A 24,560-nucleotide genomic window follows, 5' to 3' on the forward strand; every position below is an offset into this window, starting at 1 on the left:
GCCTCAGTTTCTCACATGAGAAATGAATGGGAGAGGGAATGGCAAACCACTCTAATATCTCTGCCAAGAAAACCCCAAATGGGGTCATGAAAAGTCAGACACAATTGAAAAGTGACTGAACGATAATATGAGTCATGGTCTCATAACCTTTTAATGTCCCAATCAATCATTTGACAGGGATTTATAAAATGAATATACTTAAAAGCATTCCTTTCCTACATTGCTATGCAAGGCTTATTTAGGAAAAATCTCTGATTGGTCTACCTCATCTGTGTCAGTGATGAAAGCTATGTGACTGAGCCCAATTATACACTAATCTATCTGGCTTTTCTTCCTCAGTCAAGCAGTCTTATTAAAAGCATTTACAATAAATACTTGGTTAATGCTCATAGAATCTCAGACTGTCAGACACAAAAAGGACCTTAGAACTCTGTTAAGTCTAACTGCCTCATTTTGCAGCTAAGGAAACGAAGTTAAACCTTGAGGTGAAGAATTTACCACTGCATCAAGTAAGGACAATATTGCCACACTTTCATTTATTCTAAATGTCTACAAATGAAAGTGAGGTCAGATATTTTATTTTAAACAACTATAATAAATGGACTAGTCTTTCATGCTAAGGTTAGATAAGAGCCATTTTCCTTTTATGTATGAATTGGACTAGCTGGCTACTGAGATCCCTCTTTCAATACTAGGACTCTCTGGTACTTTGTCATCATGGTCTTAGATTCTACCATAGCAGACACACTGAACTGTGTCTTCTCTAGTGACTTTGAAGCAACTTCTCATGAGTTAAAGTCACAGACAGTGGCAGCCTGCTCCACTGGAATCTTTAGTCACAAACAGTGGTAGCCCACTCCCCTGAAATCTTTAGCCACTAAACAGTAGTAGTCCACTCCACTAGAATCTTTAGCTTTTCTAGGTCACAGAGATGCCATGGAGAAAGGGAAACTGGTCGCATATCAGACACATGTTGAAATATGTCAAAAGCAACACCATTGGCATCAATGACATGACTTTATTCAGGGTTGTGTTTCTTCCTACAGGGCTTCATACATAGTGAATTCTTAATAAACGCTTCCACCTCCCCATTCATTAACTTTTGGCATCTAAAATAGCAAGAGCCTATTGGGTTCAAGAGGGACATACTTTGCTCCCCTAGATACAGCCAGTGTTGAAGGTACTTTGTGTACCCTGATAGAGCCTTTTAGGGGGCTACAGTAGACAATGAAAATGTGCCTCTCTTGTTTAATCTATTGGGAAGTCCTGTGGGTTATCCATAATAATGTTATTCTGTTTGAATAGATCACCTGAACACACTTTTGCTCTCCCATCTAAAGCTATGGTACTCTTTGATAAGGAAGAAAACTGGAGCCCCTGGAAGTAGATCCAAGCACCTATGAGAGAATAGTATCTGATATTAGTGTGAACAACAACAAAAAACCCTTCATATTCCCCTGACCACTATCTTGTGCTAAATAATGAGGAAAAAAATCAAATCATTCTGAGAGAAAAAAAAAGAACAGATTATTAGCTTTCATTTACAAGAAGTCTGCTTTCCTTTTCTCATCTTCCCTCTTCCTCTACGAATACATGGGTTTACTTATACAATTATAAAATACATAAAGATAGAAACCATTTTTAATTGTTAAATGACAACAAGTGGCCCAGTTCCCTAAGGGTCATACATTGTACTTGAGTTTTGTGACATTTTTTCCCATTCCCATTCTTGAGAAGATGCTTTCATTGACCTAATCCCCTCCTCCCTCCCTTCTCAACTTACCAAAATTCCACTGATTCAGTCGTTGTTAAATATCTCCTGTGTGTCAGGCTCTAAGTATACAAAGATAAAAATGAAAAAGTCCTTGCCTTCAAGAAGTTTAAATTCTGCCAAAGAGAAACAACACATATACAGAAAACAGATACAAAATATATACAAAGTAATGGGGGAGGGGAGGCACTGGCAAAAGTAATGATCCAGATGTTTACTTCAGCAGGAGGCATTTTAGCTGTTCTTTGAATAAAGTTAGGGATTCTAAGTGGTAGAGGTGAGGAAGGATTGTCCTCTAGGCATGGGAGACAGCCTATACTAAGGCACTAAGATGTAATGTACATGGGGAACAGGTAAAACAGTTTGGCTGGAATACAGAATGTGTAAAGGGAAAGCATTTGTGATAAGTCTAGAAAGGTAGTTTGGAGCCAGATAACAAAAGCCTTTAAGTATAAAGAGAATTCAGTTTTATATTTTGTCCTAGAGGCAAGAGAAAACTATTGAAATTTCATGTGCAGGGAAATGATACACTATTGCTTCTGCTTTAGGAATGTCTATTTGGTTATAGATATAGATAGATATACACATATATACATATTTGTGCATATATATATATACATACATGCTTTCCCCCCAACATAATTGGTTTCTTTTATAGTCTTGTGTATTTTATTTTGTGAATTTAAAAACATTATTCTGAAAAGGGGTCCATAGCCTTCACCAGAGTTGCAAAAGGGTCCATACACAAAGTTTTAAGAATCCCTGTCCTAGAAACAGAAAAGTCACTTGAGCATCTATTACAATCATTCAGGTGAGCTGGGATTTGGAAAAGGATGAATGGCAATGGGACAGTGGGTTAAAGGGCAATGTAAAGTTGGACTGATTAACTACAAGGTCAGAATTTTGGAGGAAATAAAGTGAAGTCAGAGCAAGGGTTATAGTCAGGAAAAGAAGGGAGGATGTAGTGACTGGACATTGTATATGAGGCCAAAAATAGGTTTAGGAGAATTGAAATATATAGGGTAAGAAGGAAGAAAAGGAGGCTTTAGAAAAGACAGAGTAACTTAAGAGTTAGGGTCATTGGAGGTGGAACTCTTATAAGCAATGATTAAATTGAAGATCTTGTCATCCCTGTGAGTTGCAGAGGTAGAATGAAGGTGCAGATCACTTAAATTGAGGAAATTTGATAAATTGGTAGACAAGTGTTCTTGAGGGGTCATATGCATGTAATTGAAGTTCTCAATTATAAGATTGAAGTTACAAAGAAGAGAACAACTGAATCAGGTACTGAAAGCCTTGAGAAAGGAGGAAGAATGCTCTGGCACTTGGTAGATAATAACCACCAGGGTCCAGATAGTGTGCTATATTATTAAGATGGAGTTTACCTCAAAGAAAGTGAGGTTGATGAATAAAAGTGAGGAGAGACTATGAAAGAGGAAGTGAGGAGTAAGAAGCATACTTACACCTCCTGGCTCAAAACACGTGTGTGTGCGTGCGCGTGCGTGGGTGGGGCAGGGAGAGGGGATGGAAGAATCTACATCTACAGTTAGGAAGATATCATGTCTTCTGGGAAGGTCCAGGTTTCTGTGACTGCAAAGAGATGAGTGGAACATGAGAGGAACAAGCTTAACATGAAGAAAATTGTTACCAGTAGAATGGGGGCTCCATAGGGGCCAATGGAAGGGAGTTGGTTAGGGCCACAGCAGGAACTGGACTGACATTGATGGGTATGAGAGAACAAGGAGTGGTACCCATGGAAAGAAGCTTCTATCCAGACAGCCTGCAACTGAGTCACAAGGATTCTGAATGGAGCCATAGGACAGTAGAATGCTATGACTTTTTTTAACTATTCATTTGATTATCACATCCCTGGGCAAGGTAGGGGGAGGAAGGAGGTGAATGGGTAGCAAGGCAGATGGGGAGTCTTCAGGATACTCAAAGACAGAGGTCAGTCAACAGCTGGGTCTTAAAAGACTCAGTTCATATATCATGATAGACCTTTGGACAAGTTCATTAACCTCTCTAGCCTCCAGTTTCCTCACCTCTAAAATGAAGGTGCACTAGATGACATTTAAGGTTTCTTCCAGATCAACCTATGACCTTCCGTGAGACTTCTTGATCTTGCCATTCAGAAATGACTTTCCCTCCTCAGACCTCATGCAACACTTTGACTGTACTTTCAAACACTTCTTGTTCTGCATTATGTCTATCAGTATATTAGTCTTGTCCTCCTACCTAAACTTCAAGGGCAGAAAGGGCAGGATCTTAATTATCTTTCTATTCCTCCTAGCACAGTGCTCTGCACACTGTAGATACTTTATATCTCTATTTTTTCTTTCATTCTCTAACTTAAAGACCTATTAGAAAATGTTATTTTGAGAGTCTGTGACTAGTAAAGTATAAGCCACAGGCCAGGCCTTGAAGCCCAGCTGTTTTTAGGACAGAACCACAATAATTTTTTTTTAAGACTTATCATACTATGCCTGTTATTAGAGTTTATTTTTGTCCTTGTCTTTATTTCCTCTATGAGATGGTTAGCCCCCTGCTATATCTTCCCCACTGCGTAGTCTAAACATGGACCCAGCAAATATTAGGCACTTAACTCTGAGAATCTTCAGTATTTCAAAAGAATCTCATGATGCAGACACAAGGTTCTCCACAACTTAGTAGACAGTTTCATGAATTACTGGGGCCAAAAATATTCATCACCTGAAAGCCAGAATGCACACTCTCCTTCATTTGGTCCATGTCTGAAGCCTTTTTAGCTTGGGAGGGTCAGCCAGAGCCTATATACTTTATTAGCACAGCCTTCAAGACCCCAAGGACACTCCTATACTATGATGAAGCACTGAAGTAAGGCCTTGGTAGAAGGGTAGAAGGTCTTCCAATAAAATCTTTCTTTTTGGGGACCCTATTTTATAAGCTCTGGGAGGCTTTCCCCAAGCTGGAAAGTATTCTATTCATCTAGTGTCATGGACCAGTAAATTCAACTGATGGTTACCTACTAAGTGATTACTTTTATTCTCCTCTCTCTCTCTCTCTCTCTCTCTCTCTCTCTCTCTCTCTCTCTCTCTCTCTCTCTCTCTCTGTTGTGTATGTGTGTGAGATAGAGAGATACAGACACACACACAGAGACAGAGACAGAAAGACAGACAGACACAGAAAGACAGCAACAGACAGAGAGAGAGGCAGGTAGCAGCAGCCCATGAAGCTTTTTATTAAGGCATAGAGAGGTTGTGATATGAAACAGGCAGAATCTCAAGAGTTGAAAGAGGGTTTGGAGATCTTATCCATATTTGAACAAGAATCCTTCATAATACTGGACAAGTGGTCATTCATCCTGAAGAAAAAGAGAGGGATCCCAATCTTTTGTCCTCTTTTGGACAGCTCTCATTGTTAGGATGGTTTCTGCCTCCCTACCCCTTACACTGAATCCTTTCTAGCTTGGTAAGGCCAACCAAAGTCTATAGTGATCCAATACAGATTTTATATAAGCTAGGACTGGGCATCACAAGGAATAAAGGCTAAGAGAAGATGAGATGCAAATAGGGAATATAAAAACATTAAATTTTTTAATGTCTTGAAAACCTATTCATTGTTTCTGAGAAAGGATTATAAATCAGACTCTAGAATAAGTTAAAACTATCTATAGTCATATGAAAAAATGCTCTAAATCACTATTGATTAGAGAAATGCAAATCAAAACAACTCTGAGGTTCCATATCACACCCATCAGATTGGCTAACATGACAAAATAGAAAAATGACAAATGTTGGAGAAGATGTGGGAAAACTGGAACACTAATGCACTGCTGGTGGAGTTCTGAACTGATCCATTCATTTTGGAGAGCAATTTGGAACTATGCCCAAAGGGTCATAAAATTGTGCATACCCTTTGACTTAGCATCAGGTCTGTATCCCAAAGAGATCACAAAAAACAGGAAAATGATTCACATGTACAACAATATTTATAGTAGCTCTTTTTGTGGTGGCAAAGAAATGGAAATTGAGGGGACGTCCATCTATTGGGGAATGGCTGAACAAACAGTGATATATAAATGTAATGGAATACTATTGTACTATAAGAAACAACGAGCAGGCAAACTTCAGAAAAACATGGAAAGATTTATATGAACTGATGCTGAGTGAAGTGAGCAGAACCAGGAGAACACTGTACACAGTAACAGTCACATTATGTGATGACTGACTTTGATAGACTTATCTCTTCTCAGCAATGCAAGGACCTAAGAGAACTCCAAAACACTCACGATGGAAAATGCTATCCACATCCAGAGAAAGAATTTTGGAGTCTGAATGCAGATGGAAGCAGATTTGTTCTCCTTTTCTTTTGTTGTTTTGTTTTGTTTCTTCTTTCCTGTGGTTCCTCCCATTAGTTCTGATGCTTCTTTACATCATGACTAATGTGAAAATATGTTTAATATGAATATGTAACTAGAGCCTATATCAGATTGCATGCTGTCTTGGGGAGTGGGGAAGGAAAGGGAGAAAATTAAAACTTCAAAATCTTATGGAAGTGAATGTTGAAAACCAAAATAAATTAATTATATTAAAAAGACAAAAAATAGTCTCTAAATCAAGCGTTCTTAACCTTTTTGTGTGTGTCATGGATTTGGTTCCTTAGGGAACTGTTCCTGAAACGTCCTCAAATGCACACAAAATAAAATAGACGAGATTACAAAGAAAACCAAATATATTGAAGTAAAAATGTATTTTTTCCCATCTAAGTTTACAGACCCCCTGAAATTTATCCACAGACCACTCAAGAGTCTGTAGACTCCAGATTAAGAACCCTTGTCTGGTAGTTTACCAGTTTAGGGCATAATATACTTGTACTTTAAGATTTTTGTGTTCACAGAGTTAACCTTGCAATGTTGCCACTTAGTATGAGGCCAAGATTATCACAGAATAACATTTTAATCCTTCAGCTACCCAGCTCATTCGTCCACATTCTCATTCAGCTGTGAGCTGGGACAGCCTAGGCATGACTGAGGCAAAATGTCCTCTCTTAGAAGCAAAGGCTAATTCCCCAGGGGAGAAACAGAGCTAGAACTGACCAGTAGCAGTCCAAATGCAATTTTTAGCAAGGCTGGGAGGAGATCCTCACTTAACTATAATATCAGGAAGTGGAAACTCAGAATTGTCAGTTGTATTTCTCCTATGTTTTTTAATCAAGATGTTTAGTCTATAAAACCCATTGGTCTTGCTTTTGTTCTGCCTTTTGGACCCGATTGCCATCAACATGTCTAAGATAAGCTGGCTCACTCATTCTCTCCCCATCACCTCTGGTTTCCTGGCACTCTCTTGAATTTTGTCCCTTCAGAATCTTATTTCACAATGAAGTCACTCAGGTACACTTCTGTTTTTTCTCCTCATGCTGCTACCAAATGCTCTCATTTGGGCTGTTTCTCTTCCCCCACTCTTTATAAATTTTGACTCATCTGTATTTCTATAGTGCTACTTTTTACTTCTTTTCCCCTTTACAAAAGCAATAAAACAGAAACCATGGGCTACCCAAAGTTTTGGGGATGAACACTTAGAAGGAAAGTCATGGGGGCTCCCAATTTGCATATATAGTTACCATGTGTAAGAGAGCATTTCTACAAGCAGGCTGAGTTAGTTTTCTATGGAGTGGCAATAATGCAAGTTTTGCTTGGAGGCTAACAATAAAAGATCAGGGAGAAAGACTTTTGAAGAGATAATGAGCAAAACTAAATAATTGCCTTTTTGGACAAAACGTCATATTTCACTTGATAATCTTCTTTGAGGAGGTAGTTGCCCAGAATTCTGTAGTCTATAAAGGGGGATCCATGCTGACACTTTTCTAACCTATAGGGGAAAGAGTACTAAGTGTGAATCACTCTCAGTTTCTATACTGTGATACTGATACAGATTTGCATTTGGGCAGAGAACTATTTGAAGATGACAGGGTAAGCCAGCATGACCCATTGCTGCCTTCCCTATTTTTTGACTCAGTACATTTGTGTGTGTATAATATGTGTGCACATATGTGCACATGTACACACGTACATATATGTATGTATATTTGAAATTTTGTATATTTGTTCATATATATATTTACTAGCTTTGTGGGTCTGGACAAGCCATTTACCCTCTTTTTATCTCAGTCTCCTTATATGTAAAATGTTGGAGTGGCATTCAACTATCTCTAAGGTCTCTTCCAGATCTAAATGATATATAATTCTACTTAAAAAAAAACTCTCATCACATTTCAAAGTTGGTATGAGAGCCAAGAACTCTTCTTCAAATATTTCTCAATAGTTCTAAATAATGATATAATCATTAATGTCACTAGCTGTCATTTATGAAGTGTTTTAAGACTGACAAAGCATTTTACAAACATTATTCTCATTTGACTCTCAAAACAACCCCATGAGGCAGTGCTCTAAATATTATCCCTATTTAACAAATGAGGAAACAAAGGCACATAAAGATTAAGTGACTTGTCCAAGGTCATAGGGCTATCTGACAGAAGGACCAAGACTCAAAGCCTGGTCTTCTGATTCCACTTGCTCATGCCACTATGTTTGTCTCAGCCAACAATAACAATGAGACTTAGCAAAGAAGAAGTTGTAAATCATTTTTGGTGGTAGGATTTTTTTCCCTGATGGAATGGATAGGACTGATAAAATTGACTCCACTTTGTTTTACCTTTTAGCAATTAAAGGGGAAGAAAAAGAGCACTGTTTCTGTCTCTTCTTCAAAGAGAATAAACAGAAAGGGCCAGCCAGACAACAGAGAACCAATATGAAGGAATACAATTAATCAAGGAAAGAAGAAAATGGGCATAAATGGGGATGACCCAGTGGTCCCCAGTCTCTTGGTCTGTGTAGATTGCTTTGTGTAGAACATGTGGTTACACATGCTATATTTTTACCCCATAGAAGGGTAAGCCTCTGAGCCTAAGGAGGAAGTGGGGGTGAGTCAGGCCTACTCTTTCATTTAACCATAGAGTGGGACTCCTGAGTGCTTGTGGTTGCAGTGGCAGATAACTGACAGGAGAGGTCCTGAATGGGAGCCTGGCAGTGACGTTTAAGCTCCTTCAAGGAACTATATGAGTGAGAGAGCCACGGAACAAAAAGCTCAGGGAAGATAACAGCAAGGTATATGTGGGGGAATGTCAAGCTCTATATGCTTTCCTATCATTATCCATCTGTTCCCAGACCAAAGTCTTGGTAAAACAGAGAGGGCACTTGCTGAAACCATGCCCCCAACCTCCGTAGAGTACAAATCTGGTAATGTCTCTTATTAAGCATTCAATGATGCTGCCTAGCTCCGTTAGGGCTTTGCCTTTGGAATCTAGCCAAACAACGGCAAATGTGAAACACTAGAGATCACTCTCAATGAGAACTCTGAAATGAGCCATTTGGCAAACTTTCCAATTGATGTTGTAACTTTAAAACTTCTGTCCTATGTGCCAAGTTCTCTGGCTTTAAATGGAGCTGCCACAATTCTCCAAGAAGCAAAAACTGATAAGATGACTACATTTGAGAATGTGGTTCTTTTAAAAATCATATTACCAGGGAAATCATGTTGAGAATTATCTATACCTAATGCACAATGCATAAAAGAAAACAAACTCAAGAAACAAAATGAGGGTCATCCTTGAAATTCCTTGTTTTTCCAAAATTTAGCTCACATTCCTCCTTATACACCAAACTCTTTCTGATTCTGCCCCTCTTCCCCCACTTAATTAGTTAGTACTTTCCCTTAACCACCTACCTTGTATCTACACATATAGTAGGAAGCTAGGTGAAGCAGTACTTAGAGCATTAGGCCTAGAGTCAGGAAGATCTGAGTTCAAATCCTGGCCCAAATACCTACTGTGTGACCCTAGGTAGGTTTGTCTTGATTTCAACTGTAAAACAAGGAGAATAAGAGCACCTGCCTCCCAATGTTATAAATTGCTTAGCATAGTATCTGGCATGTAGTAGGTACTTAATAAATGTTTCTTTTCTTGTATACGTACAATGCTATTTCCAACAAAAGAATGAACGTTCTTTGAGGGTTTTATCTGTCTTTGTCTCCCTAGAACAATGTTTAGAATGTGGGTTCAGTCAAGTCTGATGTTTCAGAGTTCTTTTAGGGTTTTCTTGGCAAAGATGCTGGAAGCGATTTGCCATTTCCTTCTTTAACTCATTTTTACAACTGAGGAAATGAAGCAAACAGGATAAGTAACTTGTTTAGGGTCACACAGCTTGTTGTGTCATCCTTCATTCTCAAAGAGGACCATGACATCTGGATGATGACATGACTTGCAGTTGATTTTGATCTGAGTGAGGGAGGGCTGTGCAAGGTCACCAGTCTCACTTTCTCCTCTAGAGCCATCTGGGTCCAGTGACCTGATATTCATCAGGATTACTGAAGATGGCCCAGGATGCAATGTGGGACCTTGGCCATTTTAGTCACATAGCTACTCAGTGTCTGAAGCCAGATTTGAACTCACAAAGAAGAGTTCTGGGGTTCTATCTACTGTGCCACCTTACTTCCTGAAGCTGAACATAGTCAGCACTTAATAGACATTGACCTAATCCCTTTCTGATTCTTCAAGTCTAAGACATTATGAATAATCAGTTGTCTCCTCAACTTCACCCTAAGGACAAATAGTGAATCAAAATGCCCGGAAACAAATGCAGTGATGGTAGAAGATAGAGACGTGAGGAAAAAGGTTTGTGTGGTCCAGGGATTCCTGAGGCCCTTTCAGGGAGTCTGCAAAGTCAAAAGTATTTTCATAATAATACTAAGACATTTTAATTTCTAATTTGGTAAAGATCAATAGATATAGCTTACACAAGCAAACATAAACAGGGAAGGGGAGTCAATATTCAAGAGTCAAAAGGGATCATGAGACCAAAAAGGTTGAGAACTTTCTGCTCTGAAGGTTCTATGCTTCTGCGGATATCGATAGGTGACCATCCCCTGAGTGTTCTGTAGGTTGATTGAGAATTTGGTGATCTACTTTTATTGCTGGATGGGCTTAGATACTGAGGGACTCTTACATCAAAGTGTCAGTATCTGCACAAAATGTTTCCACCTCATTGGAAAATATGGTTTGATCATTGCACTGGTATGCAGTCCATTTGCTGGGTAGTCTGGCCAATAAATGCCACGGGTTGTGGCCCACCAGGAAGAAATGAGTTTTAGGAAGAACTATACAGCTAGGTGGCACAACAGAGGAAGCACTGGGTCTAGTGTCAGGAGGACCTGAGTTCAAATTCGGCCTCAGACACTTGACTGACTGTGTGACTCTAGGCAAGTCATTAATCCTGATTGCCTTGAAAACACACACACACACACACACACACACACACACACACACACACACAAAGTAGATGAGAGAGAAAGCATTTTTGAGTTACTATGGGAGCCAAGTGAAATAGGAATCCAAAAAACCAATACCAAAGTATGACTATATGTTCTCCTTTCAAATCTCATTCTAGAAACTTGAATCTAAGTTCCCCAATGCAACTCACTCCCATTCTTATCCCCTCCTCAACTGATATTGTATATGTCAAGCTAGAAAGACTAAAATTTCTTTCAGATCCAAATGATAATTAGTCTACTCTATAAAGGTAACTAGATGGTACAATAGAGTTAGGAAGACCTGAATATAAATTTTGCCTCATTTACTGGCTGTGTCACTCTAGGCAAGTCACATAACCTCTGCTTGTCCCAGTTATATCATCAATAAAATGGGGACAAAAATCTCCCAGGGTTGTTGTGATGGCAAATGAGATAATGAAATTGGCACATGTGATATCCTGAGTCATAGCATCTAATAATCTTTGACAACTGATACTAGCTACAGAGTCCATGCTAATAACATTGTAAAGGGATTTTTTTCATATCTAGTTGGAAGAGTCATCATCTTTTCCAAAGAAATCCTGAAGCAACCAACTCACCAGAAATCTGGTCATCTGTAGAAGAAACTTCGCATGTGACTGATGCTTCCCCACAGTTTAATGTGAATGCAGAGAACCAGAAGGTAAAATGGTCCCGACCTCCAGAGAGATAAGGTTTTTCTAAAGAGCTTAAGGAATCCTGACTTCTTGATCTCCAAACTAAATATTGACAGAATAGCATTTTTTAAAAAATTATTTTGGAGTAGTACAGCCCAGAATAGAAACCTACACAAATAGATTTGGTCATAATTCCCCCCCGCCCTAAACAACAAAGGTTTCTGAAACCCATAAAACCAACTGATTCTCAACCTTTGCTTTTACATACTCTCTCAGTGAGAGAAGGCACTGACCAAGTCTATAACTTACACCAGTGCCAGACACTCATGTTCTAACTATCAGTTCTGGGGTTTCTGAGAGATGGAGGACTAAAGGGGCTATAGCATCTGCCCACTGCCCCTGAAATCAAACATCTGCCAGAATTTGAATATTTTGCCCAGATACACTCCCAGGCCCAGAGTTCTCTCTGCTCTGATCTCCCACATTCAGCAAGAATGACAACGCCTGCCCAGCAGCTGTTGAAAGATAGATTTACTTCTCAATCCTAAAGTCCGTCAAGCATCTCACTTGCTCTAAAACAATAGCATGCTTCTCATTTTTGATATTTTTTCCATTTCCCCTCCTTTGGAGAACAATATGTTCTTTTCCATGCTTGAGAATTTTCAGATCACATGGATCCAGATGGAATATTTTGGGGACCTCCCCATTCTGATTCTTGGCATAAGCACACAGGATAGGGCAAACAAGGAAAGAAGACAAGGTTATGATTTGCATAGCTTTCACACCCCCTCATTTTTTTCTGCCCCCCCACATGTGAAATGCCCCACAAAAATGATTTGTTTTTTTGTTTACTTTCCTACCAATAGGTCTTTAACAACAATAAAAGATTATCTTCAAAATGACCTTTATGTGCAAGGACAGGCTTGCTATGGAAGCCCTTTTAGTATCTGGCAATTTAATTTGGGAGAAGAGAGTTGAGCTCCTTTAGTGTATCAAGAATCAAAGAATCTCAGAGCTGTTAGAGAACTGAAAGCCCCAGAATCCAACCCACAGTTGAATAGGAATGCTCCTGTATGATATTCCAGTGGTCATCCAGTCTCTGCTCAAAAAGATAGTGAACCTACCACCTGCTGAAGAAGTTATACCTCTATTTATGAGGAGCAACAGCAGCTGGGTGGTTCAATAGATAGAAGTCAGAAAGACCTGAGTTCAAAATCAGCTAGCTGCGTGACCCTGGGCAAGTCACTTAATCCTGTTTCCCTCAGTTTCTCATATGTAAAAAAGAGCAGGAGAAGGAAATGGCAAACCATTCCAGTATCTTTTGCCAAGAAAACCCCAAATGGGGCCACGAAGAGTTGGAAACTGAACAGCGTCAACAATACCTGGACTATTTCCTCCTCATTGATCTCCCTGTCTTCAGTCTCTTCCCTCTCTGCTACAATCACCACATAGAAGTAATTTTCCTAAGCACAGATCAGGTCACTCCCCTACCCAATACACTCCAGTGACTCCCTATTAACTCTAGGAGAAAATATAATTCTGCTTGCATTTAAAGCCCTTATCAGACTAGCTATAATCCATTTTTCCCCAGCACTTAGCACAGTACCTAGCACAGAGTAGGAATTCAACAAATGTTCATTGAATTTTCCACTCTTAATGGACATTATTCTCCTTCAGTAACAAATGATGAAGTCAAACTGCCTTTCTTGCTATTGCACATGTAAGGTATTGCATCTCCCAGCTTTGTGCCTACTACCTATCAGACTTTTCCATCTCCTTTGCTAGGTCTTCATCTATATCATGCTCACTAACAGTGGGAGTTCCCCAGGGCTCTCTCCAAGGTCCTCTTTTCTTCTTCCTCTATCCTATGTGATCTTTGGTGATCTTATTAACTCTCAAAGATTCAATTATTATTTCTATGAAGATGACGCCCAAATCACTTTGTCCATCCCTAACCTCACTCCTAGTCTCCTATCTGGAAGATCCAATTGCCTAACATCTTAAATTAGATGTCTCACATTTTAAACTCAAATCCATAACCAAAATGGAACTCATTATCTTTCCCCACCAAACTTTACCCTCTTCTCAACTTCCCTATTATGGCCAAGAATACTACGATCCTCCTAGTTACCTAGGTTCACAACCTAGGTGTCATACTAGATTCCTCACTCTTTCTCATACCACATCCCCCATATCCAATCTGTTGCCATGTCCTGTTGATTTTACCTTCAAAACATTTCTCATATAGGTTTCTTTTTCTCTGACGCTGCAACTAGCATGTTATAGACTCATCACTTAAAGCCTGATCAGTTTCTGATTGGTCTCCCTGCATCAAGTCTCTCCTCATTCTAATCCATCCTCTGTGCAGCTATTAAATTGATTTCTTAAAACTCAGGTCTGATCATATCACTCCCCTTTTAAATAAAATCCGGTGGCTCCCTATGGCCTCCTAGATCAAATATAAAATCTGTTTTACTTTCAAAATCCTCTATAACCCCCATAACCTGGCCCCTTTCTCCTTTCCAGTCTTTCTACACCTTGTTCTCCTCCACTTACTTTGCAATTCAGTGCCCCTGTCCTTCCTGTCATTCATGACACTTCATCTCCTGACTCCAAGAATTTAACTGGCTGTCCCCCATTCCTGGCATTTTCTCCCTCATCATCAGTTGTTTTCAGTTGTGTCTGACTCTTCATGATCCCATCTGGGGTTTTTGTGACAAAGATACTGGAGTGGTTTTCCCATTTCCTTCTCCAGCTCATTTTACAGATGAGGAAACTGAGGCAAACAGAGTTAAGTGACTTGCCTAGGGTCACACAGCTAGTATGGGTCTGAGGCCAGATTTGAACTCCAGATGATGTATCTTCTTTACTCCAGGCACTGCCCTCTTATTAACTGTGCCACCTAGCTATCCCCCTCTTCATCTCTGCTTTCTGGCTTCCCTGGCCTCCATCAAGTCTCAGCTGAAGTCCCACTTTCTTCAAGAAGCCTTTCCAAGGATTTCTTAATTTTAGTGCTTTCCCTCTGATATTATCCTTAACTTATCTTTTGCAGTTGTTGATATGTCATCTTTCCCTTTAGACCACTGTTTTGTTTTACCTTTCCTTGCATCTACATTGCTTAGCATCATGTCTGACACAGAGGAGGTGGTGGTTCATAAATTCAATTAACTGACTGACACATTTTTAAAAAAATTAAATTTCAACTAAAAAATAATTGCCACCTATTGAGAAGTGTAGATATTTTCTATTTAGTGAGCTATAACACAACAAATCTTTCAAATCTGATTTCACGGTAACTAAGAAGGAAACCCAAAAGTTATGGTTATTTTTTCTGATATAGTTAGCGTTAAAGCTAAACTGATGAATGTCAATGGGTCTAGATCATTTGGGGACCTACTGGAAACTGGACATTTTACAAATGCCCTCTAGCCAGGGTATACACTCCAAGAGCCCTTTCTAAGGGCATGGAAGACAGTAGCACAGAAACAGCACCTCCCTCCCCAGGTCTGCATATGCCCTATTCTTTTTATCACTAGGACTTTTGTCTGTGAGGTTAGGGTGTGGGCAAACAAATGACTTCTGGACTGAGAAACTGGACTTCACCCTGAGCTGGGTGCTTTACTCTCATCAAATTACCAAACTCAACGTAAATCACCCGAGATAAACAATATGAACAATGCCAGTAAAAGCAAGCACTTCCAGGATAGCATCTATCAGTCTTAACTGTCAGGAAGGTACTAAGGTCACTTTCTTAGACATTATTGATGCCAATTAACATCCAAACTCTCTGGAGGACGGTCACTATTACCTAGAGGTAGATGGCTCGACAAAGAGCCTCTCTAGATTTTTCCTCGATTTTATCACTAATTTCCAACAGACTTAGAAAGTTAGGACTGCTTGATCCATCACTGAACAGAAAACAAAATGGGTATTGCAAGGTTGATTAATTAATTAGACAGAGAAATGAGTCATTGGAGTTTGTTTTTTTAACAACATGACCTTACAACAGCATCTTTGTTTATAAGAATTTTCCACATGTGTTTCTAAAACAAAGTAAAATACAAGATAGATCTGTGGTTTTGGTCATACAGAGCTCCCAGTGTAGAAATTCATTCTACTGAGGGACAATTAGAACCCATTATGACCTAATATAAATCTTAAGGAGTTCCTTAATCGACAGAGAATTCAAGTGACTAGCTCAGGGTCATACAACTGGTATCAGAGGCAAGATGTGAACCCAGGCCTTATTACCTAAGCTGAGTACACTCTCCATTGACCCACCTTTCCATTATTATTTTGCCTAAATATCCTATATTTAGGTATTCTCTGTAGCATAGAGTCAGAAAAACCTGGTTTCAAGTCATGCCTCTTACACATACAGACTGAGGGATTCTGCACAAATCACCCATGTAACCTCTCAATGTACCCAAATAACTCTAAATTATAGTGCTTGTGCTGACTTGCACTGGTAGAGGGAGCTCCCTCACCTCACCTCATTGGTACAGAATAGCGACCTATACCAATTAAATCACAATTTTCCCCCCCTCCCCCACCCAACCCACACAAACCAAGAAAAATCCTAAACAAAATTTTTCTGTATCCTATCAGTGAGCCAAAAAAATCTCAGAAATCGTTCTTGTTCTTATTTAATTGGGTATCTTTATTTTTGGAATACAGTTATGTAAGAAATGGTTTATTTAATAAAAATAGATGAATGAATTGTACTAGTTAAATGTGTTTGGACAATGGATTTTTATTTCTTTTCTTCTTAAACTATCTATTCCAATTTTAGTTATAACAAGTTTATTTGTATATTCTCACTAGTAACAGCTGGGCAATAACCCCTTTAAAAAAAAGAGCCAGATCCTGCATGTGGGTAAGCTACTCCCTGTGAATACCAGAACATTAAGCTCTCTGGGAAGGGTATTATGCCATTTGAGCTGCAGAATGGAAGGGGTAGAGTCCAAAGGGTAATTTATTGAGTTGTACCCTAGTGGCCTGAAAGAGGCAGTGCTGTTTTCAAAGATGCTTCCTGGAGCAATTTGGACACTGAAAAAATTAAGTACAATAACTGTGGAAAAATACTGCTATTCCTAGCCTCTCTTCAGATACAATGTTCACATCTGCTCATTAATTCAGATGTTTCAAAACCAGATAAAATTATTAATCATCTGCCTACCTATATGAAAGCATGTGAAAAATATCACTCCAAATGAGAGGATTAACAAATGAATGCTTAGATTGAGATTTTGACAGAGGGAATTAAGGTGCTACTGGAGATAATCATCATTTAGAAATCTGAGGCACCTGCTCAAAATGTTAGAACCAAATAGTCCAGCCTTTCTGAGGCCCTCAAATACATTAAGTATTTATTAATATACACGGTGTAGGGGAATGAGTGGATTTAAAAATACTATGCTTCTCTAACTTCATTATCATATTCTTCTATATAGGTCTATATAGGTCTTCTATAGGTCCTCCCCCTTTCCCCACACATACATAATGCATTTGTTCTTTGAACTTTTTGTTAACCCTGTCTTAAGTTCTTGTACCTCTTAATTGCCTGCAAGGGAAAAGCAAACAATTTTACTTGGTACCCCAGGATTCAAGGACAGCCAGATTTCTCCCTGCCCAACTTGAAAGAAACCCTCCTTATCTCATAATAGAGAAATCAATCATCAGTCCTTTATTAAGTGCTTACTATATGCCAGACACAGTGAACACTAAGGGAAAACATGGTTCTGGGCTTTGGGGACCATGGGGATTCCACAATCTATAGTTATCTTTTGTGAAGGAAAATGTTTTTGTCTTGTTTTTTTAAAGTACCAAGTGCAAACAGATGAATAATGAGGTTATAACTTAACTTCAAACTTGATAATTAGTTAAATGACACATTTTGATATGGGAACAATTCTAAAATAGGAGTTCCAAGCATTTTTGTCCTCTCCACACTACATACCCTTAAAAATGTCAGGGGGAGAGTGTGGTCTCTTTAAACAACACAATCCCATAGCTGTTTCGAGAGACAGATAAAGTAGGTTCCAGTTCCAATCAAACCAGGAAAGAGAGCTCAAAGTCACTTGGATTTTAACTACTGGCCATTTAACTACTGTTTAAGAGTGAAATAAGGACACCAAATTAGGGTCTTCAGAGTACAGTATGTAATTTATGGGATTGAAAGGAAGTGACCTCAGAAATACTTTTTGAACACAGGTATAAGGTTTGCAGTAGATTCATGTTGGATCACAGCACTGGAAAAGACTTCAGAGTTCATCTAGCCCCTTTATTTTACAGATGAGGAAACTGAGGCTCCAAAGGTTGTGACTTATCCAAGCTCACAAAATAGTTACCACCTGAGGTAAAATTTGAATTTTAGCCTCTGACTCAGTAACTGGCCCTCTTTCCACCAAGATGCCTCCTTCAATCATCTAGTCCAACAGCCTCATTGGACTCTGGGCACCAGGGCTCTGAGAAATGAAGAGGCTTGCCCAAGGTTACACAAGTAGTAAGTGGCAGCAGGTTCCCTGGTAGGCCATTCACCAAAACAAATCAGGGCCTCTAGTGAAGAGAGCATTAAGCCAGGGTCAAGGAGAGATAGAAAGTTGAGAAAATCACCTTCATTGTGGCATGATTGGAGTCCTACACAAAAGAGCCAAGTAATATTGTGAATTCTAGTTAAGCGGGCTGGGTATGTGTTGCTGAGAACCTTTCCCATTGGTCGGAAAAGGCAAAGGCCATCTCCATTAAGCTGAAAGCCCTGAGGGCCCGAAAAACCGAGGGGCGGGACTGGGCAGAGCAGCCAGCTGGCCAGGAAAGGTCTTTATGGGTCCTTTGCGTGGGGACGTGTAGTCTCTTTGCCTCCTCCCTCTGTTCTCCGACAAATGAGGGAGTGACTCATAGGGTCTTTCTTTAAGGAGAGGAGATTTCCAGTGTAAAACGATTGGACCATGAGATGGAAATCATGAAACTTTTTTTCTCTTTCTTTCCTTTGGTAAACGTTGATTTCCTGACTGAATCAGCAGCACCAGCCACTCAGCCTCTCCTGGCAGGTGGATGACCGAGAGTAACCTCAGCGTTGCTTCAGTCATCAGTAACCACCCTCCCGCCTCCTTAGCACAAAAGACAGCCAGCCGCTCAGCGCAGCCTGAAGCTCTGTAAAAGCAATGGCCCTGGTTCGTGACCCCAGACCCCTCAGTTCTCGCCAAGATCTGGAAAGGGAGCAGACGCAAGGAACTAGAGCTGCAATCAGGTTCGTGGTTCTTATAGCAACCCACTTCAGAAAGGCGGGGGATAAGAAAGTGAATAATCTAAATGACTGCAGTTCGGTCACAGCACACCCCTGGTTTAGCTCCTTTCAGTCGATGCCCCCCACTCCTTCCCGATGCCTGTTCAGATACACCAGAAATCTCTTGTACCAGAAACCTCAGCTGCCCCCAAGGAAGGGCGAGCTTCTTCTCTACTCTACCCCTCTGTCTCCAGCTCCCACGCAAGACTGTCAGGAAGCCTCCAGCCTTAGCAGCAAACCAATATCCTCCAGCTTCTCCCATCATTGGAAAGCTTCCTCCCTTCCCATCTCCTTATATATCGCTGATGTTTCCTGAGCTCAGCCTCATCTTCTAAGGCTGCTTCTCCCACGTAGCTTATTTCTAGGTCCACCTCCAAACCCAGCAAACCTACCCTTGGAAATGGGCAGTAAACTCAGGTCAGTTTCCAGCAATCCTTCTAGCTCCTCATTCCTCTCCGCAGTCCCCCCACCCCACCCCCAGCCTCCCTAAAGACAGAAGGATAGAATCGACACATAGAAAGCCTCCAGAGTTGAGGCATATGAAGGAAATAAGAGACACTGCACTTCACACTTTTTTGTGGACGGAGGTGAGAAAACTGTATGGTAAGAGTTGGGTATTTCCCCCTAGAAGTCCCTAGAGTTGAGACACCCTTCCCCTGAACCAGAAGGAAGATTTGCACATGTCCTGGTCTCAGATGCTCTCTTCATTTCACGTGGCACTCCAATCCCTGGCAGAAACGCTGTCCCTGTCTCTCCTTCCCTCACAATTAGGGCTGTTCTGTGCTCGGGATAATCTCGGATGGCGGTCGTGCCCCCTTTCTCAGTCTGCGACCTATTTCAGGTGGTTCACCTGCTCAAGTTCATTATAAGCGGGGGACTAGATTAGCCCAAATTAATCTGAAAGACCCTACCCTCTGGGCGTGATCCTCCCCAATCAGGATCCCCAGAGTCCTCCCCACTTACCGCATCTGTCGCCTGTTTCTTCAGCCACCGGCTGCCGGCTGATACTACACGTTCTGACCGCCTCCCCTTTCCCCACTTTGACTTCATTCATCCCCTTTCATAAAGACTCCGCCCCTATTTTCGAGTGGCTGGCGCAGCCTCCAATCGGACGAGGGCACAAGTCTATGGCCTTACTGACAGTAGCCAATTGCAGCGCTGGTTCAGGATCCTCTGTTTCTCTTCCCCCCCCCCACGCCAACCCCCCCCAAGTTGGCCCCGGTTTGAGCACCTGAAATTGACAGTTGTGTAGAGAGCTTGTAGTAGGGAGACTGGCGGATATGGGTGAAGGAAAGTCTGTGGGACAGAATGGGTCTTCGAGGAGGCGGGTAATAAGGGTGGCGAGGAGAAAAGGGAAACATTAATTAATTCTTCCGATAATCAGAACCAGCTGGGTGTAGATCGAAATAAAGCAGGAAAAGAAGTTATAAAGACAAAGGGGAGGTTCGTTCTGGATGTTGAAATAGCTTCATAAAATTGAGCAGGAAGGGATCTAAAAGATCATTCTAGGTCAACCTTCTCATTTTACTGATGAGGAAACAACGAGGGCTTGCCGGGTCATCATCCAGTAAATGGAGGGGCCGAAGTCGGATAGTTACCACATGAATATTTGTTTTGGGGGGAAAAATGAGGGGGAGAGAAAAACTGGGTGTGGAGGAAGTGAAATTAAACAACCATTTCCTGCCCTAACCCAAAAAATAACTGCCACAGGGTATCAACCATGTTGAGGGGTGAACCCTTCCAGGTTTTTCACTTCGTTATTGAAGGGGAAAGGAGGGTCACAAAAGAGAGAGAGGAAAGGTATTATCAGAATAATAGGGAAATGGGACAAACTGGAAGAAATGACAGTCAAAGGGAAGGAAGGTAAATTTGAGGACTACGCCCTGGTGCCAATGTCCCTAGAGCTCTGCTAACAGGTTCTCCCAAGTGGGACTGAACTGTTTTATTTTAATTGCAGGAACCCTTGCCAAATTAAAAGCTTACCACATCTATGTGGAGATCTCTTTTCATGAATATTTGCTTAAATCAATAAACTCCAAAAAAATTATAAGAAAATTTCAACACAGTCAGGCATTTTATGGCCCTTCATCATTTGCCTCCAGCCTACCTTTCCAGTCTTACTTTATACCACTCTCCTATATTCTGGGTTCTAATCCAATTTCACTCAGCTGCTCCCTAATGTGGTCTTTTCCTCTCCACTATCCCCCTTCTCCCTTCTAGTGACTGTTCTCAATTCTTGGAAGTACCTTAGCCTTTCAAAATCCATCTCTTCAAGTGAAAGGAGCAGAACCAGGAGAACTTTGTGCACAGAAACAACCATAGTGTGTGAGAAATTTTTCTGGTAGACTTAATCCTTCAGAGCAATGCAAGGACCTAAAAAATTCCCAATGGATTTTTGAGGCAAAACCAGAGAAAGAATTATGGAATTGGATTGCAGAATGAAGCAGACCATTTTGTTTTGTATTATGTTCTGTTTTATTTTGTTTCATGGTTTTTCCCATTCCTTTTAATTCTTATATTCAACATGACTAAGGTGAAAATGAATTTAATAGAAATGTATGTGTAGAACCTATATAATAAGACTGCACACCATCTCAGGGAGGGAGTAGGGAGGAAGTGAGGAAAGAGGGGGAAGGAGGGGAAACAAATCTAAGATATATGAAAATGATTGTAGAACACTGAAAACAAATAAAAACAAATAACCAACCCCCCCCCCCCCCACAAAATCCATCTCTTCCTTCAAGGTTCTACTTACTTTCTCTTTGCAACTTATTCTTGAAAACGATCTTCCCCTTTTCTGAGTTTTCTGGGAGCAACTTGTCCAGGTTTCACCTTTATCCTGTCACATTATATTATACTTAATTATGTCCTATCTCTCTCATTAAATTGCTGATTCCTTAAAGGCAGGGATTGTGTTGTTGTTTTCATCTCTGTGTATCTAGCACTTAGTACAATGCCTTGTATATAATTGTTTAAGGATTATCTATGTTTTATTCAAAAAAGGACAGACTTTGTCATAAAGTGCCAATGGCCTATCCAAGGAGGCAGAGCAACTGATTTCAATGTAATTTATAACAGACATTTATAAAATGCTTACTATGTACAAGACATCATACTGGGTAATGAAAATATGAAGACAAAAATGGAACTATTCATGCCCTCCAAGTAGCTTACATTTATACCTTGGCAGAAGGTATAAAGTACTCACAAAGTAATTTCAAGAAGGAAAAAACATTGATAACTGGAGGAGGAGCAGAAAAGGATCCATGACCTGTGATTTGAAGGATGCAAAGGAATCTAAGAGATGTAAGGAGAGAGGCAACACATTCAAGATATGGAGAACTCTTTCACTTAAGATAGAGAGGTGAGAGGTGGAAGGTCATCTCTGGCCAAAATCAGTAGGAGTGTGCAAGTATTAGAAGGCTGAAATTATCTTTTTCTCTGGTAGAAGCCCATCCTACTTCTTCAATCTAACATTTATCCTGATACCTGCTCCAGGTAAAGCATGCATGTATAATTGTATATGGGCTTCTTCATATGATTTCACTTGGCATGTGGTTTTGACCCTTTTACTGCATGGTGATATTCTGGAGAATGAAATTCCTACAGGAATTATAGGCTACAAGAAGACATTTTTAGTGGGTAATATGTCTCTATCAAAATCTGTCATGAACCACTGAAATCCAGTAAGGAAGTTCAGTAAAAGAAATGAAAAAAAAATGATAAGAAAAGAGTATGGTTATTGATGGGGAAGAGGAGAGTATGTACTCTGGTGTTAGGGCTCCATGGCAGGAAAAAGGAAGTGAGATTAAGGAAAACAAATCATGGGGAATGGGGACTCTAATCACTGTGTGATGAATGAAAAGTCTAAGAGACATAATTTCTGGTTAATTAATCATTTTTATTAATTATGACTAACAAATAATTACTAAAAAGACAGTCATTTGGCTTTCTCTCATAAACCAAAGATGAATCATGGAGGCTACTCACCCTTATGTATCCTGGAAAAGTGAGTGTTCCCAGCAGACAGAAATCAACTCTGATTGGGTAACAGTTAATGAGAGAATGAATACTATGTATTATAATGAGAGGTGGTCTTATTCTAATGAGGGGCTGGGAAATGTGACTTTGATTTATGTCACTCTTAAGTTAGACCACTCAACCTCAGGCAAGCCATACCAAAGGACCTATACTCCACCAAGTTAATGAACGATGAAAGATGCTAGAGCAATGAAAGAAAGATGAAAGAATTCCACGTAGATAAGATGGTCTGGGTGGGGTAGATTTGGGGGCACAGTCAGAAATGTCCTTGAGAGTGAGGGCTTTGAGTGAGGAAATAGAAAGGAAAAACCTTAATCCTAATTTAATAATTGATTATTAACATTAAGAGAGAAACAGTCCTTTTTCTCAACTGGGATGCATCTAAGTGAGTTTCCCAAAAGCGTTTGGTTCCCTGAAACAAGGAAATGGTTCAGATAGAGGAAAAGCATAGGATTATAGATATAGAAGGTACCTTGAAGATAATCTAGTCATCATTTTACAGATGAGGAAACTGAGACTAAGAGCAGTTGAACTCAGGCGTACTCATATGTTGTCCACTGTTTATTGATGTTGCTTCTTTGTCAGACCTGTGTGTTTCAAGAGTCAGGGAATAAAAGATATTGCAATTCTCTTGGCATCAAAGTTAATTCATATTTACTCATTGGCCTTGGTAAAAGTAAAACTGTGTCCAAGGCCCATAGTCGTAGTAACTCCACAATACCTGTGGAGTATGCCTCTCTGTGGTCACACTTCACCTGTATGACCTGAGCCAAGGGTGAGAATGCAAGCTTCAGCCAAAGGGCCAAACTTGAGGATCTAGAGGGCCCCATGTGGCCTCCAGGCCATGGGTTCCCCACCCATGAGTCCTGAGCAATCACTTCAATTCACCCATTACCTTTAGTGATCTAGACCTCATCCAGAGAGTTACCAGACTGTTTTAAAAACCTCATATAACAATCAAATGGGGAGCCCCTGAATAAATGTTTCAGTCATTCCAGCCATTTAATTTAATTTAATTTAATTTGAAAACTGCCCAAACTCAACCCTCAGTTTTATTCTTTGGAACTTGTACAATGCTGTTCACAAAAGTATTCTTTATGCCATGCTTTTGGTGGGCCTTCAGATCTCCCCTGAAACACCAAGTGGGAGGCAAACTCTGTCATTTCAGTACATTGTGTAATGCCATGGCATATTCTAAAGGCTAACTCTTCCACAGTGTCAAGCAAGTCATTCAGGCAATACAGAAATGCAGGTCAGAGGGAACATAGCACCACAATTGTGGTAAACCAGAGTCTGGTAGCATTATGGAACAAGGAGTTTGTTTGCCCTGTATTCTAAAACAGCATGTAGAAGAGAAAAATAATAGAGGAAGAGACGGAAGATCAAGGTTCAATTTGCCCCCAGTACAGCCATGAAGGGAAATTCTTTCATGTTCAGGCATTGAAACAGGACTTGCTACCTACTAG

At 40.2% G+C, this 24,560-nt stretch overlaps 1 protein-coding gene across 1 annotated transcript in view; it reads right to left on the reverse strand.

Annotated features, from left to right (window-relative positions):
• SLCO4A1 (solute carrier organic anion transporter family member 4A1) overlaps positions 1-20,104 on the reverse strand; it is a 71,150-nt gene extending 51,046 nt beyond the window's left edge. The window contains exon 1 of the mRNA XM_072633346.1: positions 20,017-20,104. The gene's annotated coding sequence lies outside the window, so the exon portion shown is untranslated. The remainder of the gene's footprint in view (positions 1-20,016) is intronic.
• Positions 20,105-24,560: the final 4,456 nt, after the last annotated feature.

Source organism: Notamacropus eugenii, chromosome 1, assembly GCF_028372415.1.
Source record: "Notamacropus eugenii isolate mMacEug1 chromosome 1, mMacEug1.pri_v2, whole genome shotgun sequence".
Taxonomy (NCBI): Eukaryota; Metazoa; Chordata; class Mammalia; order Diprotodontia; family Macropodidae; genus Notamacropus; species Notamacropus eugenii.